The following is a 2,907-nucleotide window of genomic DNA, read 5'->3' as shown; positions in this document are numbered from 1 at the left end:
AAAAAAATTTTTTTTTTTTTTTTTTTTTTTTTTTTTTTTTCTTCTTTCTTTCAAATGACCTTATATTTCCAATACTTTCTGTGGGAACCCTGTTAAATTCAGATAATTGGATGCATCTAGACAGTCATTTGTTCAATTTTCATCAACCAAAGATAAGAATTATCCAATATTTTCATTAAGTCATTTCAGCAATTAAATCCTCATGATTTTCTTTTAACTGAAGATAGTACGTAAACGCAGCTATTGCCACCAACTACCACAGATTATGGAAGATTTGCCCTTTGCACTTCCATGTTGGCATCCATCTCATTCAGAACACGTTAAACTCTTGGCTTTATCTAGAAAGGATGCAAACAGCACTTTGCCTTGGGAAAAACAAAATCTGCATGTGATTCAAGAAAGGAACGCAAAGCAAAACTATTGAAGCACTATGTAGCTACCAGTTCTACGTCAATCAATGAAATGTCAGTGAGGATGATTTTATTTTCTCTACCGTTGTCGGTCTGTAAAGTTATGTCTGTGTTGTTCATACGCTCTCTTTTTCACAGAGAATCAATTAAAACTGCCTTTTTTAATAGAGCTAAATCCCTTCAAAAATCAAGGGATATGCCAATATATGTTCAATATTTTGTGTAAAAAAAAAAGAAAGTAAGAAAGACAAAGCAGTTATAAGATAAAATGTTGTATTTTATATATAATAGAACATTTCAATATGGTAATGTCACTAATATATTTATTTTCTAATATATTTATCCATTTTTGTCCAGGTCTGAGAAAATTAAAAAAAAAAAAATTTTTCTCACTTTTGGAATGATATTCTTTATGAAACGTACAGCTGCCATCATAGATGTATAAACCTGGCATCATTCCGATTATATACAAATAAATTATTTTGAAATAAAAATGCAGAGATTGTGGTGTTCATTTTATTTTATTCAATATATAATTGTGTGTGTGTGTGTGTGTGTGTGTGTGTGTGTGTGTATACACAGTGTTGCCAATTTAGCAATTTTGTTGCTAGATTTAGCAACTTTTCAGACTACCCTTGCATTTTTTTTAAAAGCACCTAGCAACAAATTTAGCTATTTTGAACATTTATTTGGCAATTTTAGCAACTTTTGAAAAGTGACTCAAATTATAAAAAAGGCATGCATGATAAAAAAGTGTGTACACAGTGTTGCCAACTTAGCAATTTTGTTGCTAGATTTAGCAACTTTTCAGACTACCCTTGCATTTTTTTTTAAAGCACCTAGCAACAAATTTAGCTATTTTGAACATTTATTTGGCAATTTTAGCAACTTTTGAAAAGTGACTCAAATTATAAAAAAGGCATGCATGATAAAAAAAAAGGCAAGTGATGCCCTCTAAATTACACAAAAGAAGAAACCATTGAACAGCTAGCCAGCCAAGCCGAGATCAGCCACATCGATGTTGAAGATGCCTAGCAGTACACATATGACATGTGAATCAAGTTGCTAGCTAGTTCAATAATAATTGTTAATTTATGATACCTTATTAGTTTGTACCTATAATTGATGATCAGTTAGGTACACTGTAAGAAAAAATATATCGGAAAAAAGGAAAAGTTGCTGGTAATTTTCTGCCAGGACATATCCATCAAGTTTATGGACATTTCCTATAACCCTAAAACACAAAATGCAATGCATAATTTAAAATACAGGTAAAATGCCTGTGAAAAAACAAAATTCCTTCATATTACCAAAGTACATTGTGCCCTATTATGATGGACTTTTCATAGAGTGTAGCATATTAACTACCAATACACTGCTTAAAACTATAATTCTTCAGAATGAGTAGTTTTACTAGTTAATAAGAAAATACATACATTGTAATTGTTCAAAAATGTGTAACTGTTCAATTATTCAATGCTGTATTTAAATATAAAAATATGTAATCATAAAAAAATGTGTTTATTAATTTTACAGATAATATATTTTATTATTATTATTATTTACAAACAAATCTAAATAAACTTACTTGATCATAATTTTTGCTGAGATCTGCGTCTGTTTACGTAATGACGTCAACGTCCAGGGACATCACAACGTAATTTAGCAACTTTTAGCAACATATCGACCTGCCTTTAGCAACTTTCTCTGAAAATTAGTTGGAAACACTGCACACACAGGGGAAGTAATGATGAAAATCAAGGTCCCTGTTTGACAAATTAATTTTTTTTGTTTGTATTATGTATTGCTATAGTTAATAGTAACAGTTTTGTCTGAAGGAAAGGACTCGAGCCATATCCAAAAAATAAAAACTTGAGTTAACTTTAAAAAAATAATAATAATAAAGCAACCAGCTGCAAAACATTTTTGAGTTTTCCCAACTTCAAACGTTTTTGAAGTTGTATGAGGTTATATAAGGTTGTTTACCCAAACTTGATCAAACTTCCTCAGCAAGTATATTAAATGTTTGTTGAAAGTTACAATAGTGGTAGGGTGACCACACAGGCCATTTTTACGGGACGCATCCTTGCCAGGATTTCTATATTGCCTAAAATATCCAGGTTTTGGCTGTTTGCACTGTGCAGATCGATTGTTGTATGCCATTCACGAGAGCAGAGCAGACGGCTCCTTATGCTTTCGAATCGCTCTTGCGGTACTTTGGTGTCATTCAATGATCGGTGCGCAGCGACGCTTCAAGTCGAACGAACGAACACGTCCGCGTATTTGCATCGCTTTGATCGTTCTCTGTAGATCTCACCTTCTCACGCGCCACGATTGGTCGATTATATACAATACCTGCATGTTATTGGTCAAACTACTTTGGATGTTTTAGGCCAGGGGTGCCCAAACTCAGTCCTGGAGGGCCAGTGTCCTGCAGAGTTTAGATCCAACTTACCTCAACACACCTGCCGCAAAGTTTCTAGTATGCCTAGTAAGA

Source organism: Sinocyclocheilus anshuiensis, unplaced genomic scaffold (assembly GCF_001515605.1).
Source record: "Sinocyclocheilus anshuiensis isolate Anshui unplaced genomic scaffold, SAMN03320099.WGS_v1.1 scaffold163, whole genome shotgun sequence".
Lineage (NCBI taxonomy): Eukaryota > Metazoa > Chordata > Actinopteri > Cypriniformes > Cyprinidae > Sinocyclocheilus > Sinocyclocheilus anshuiensis.
Note: the sequence above shows the minus strand (reverse complement) of the source record.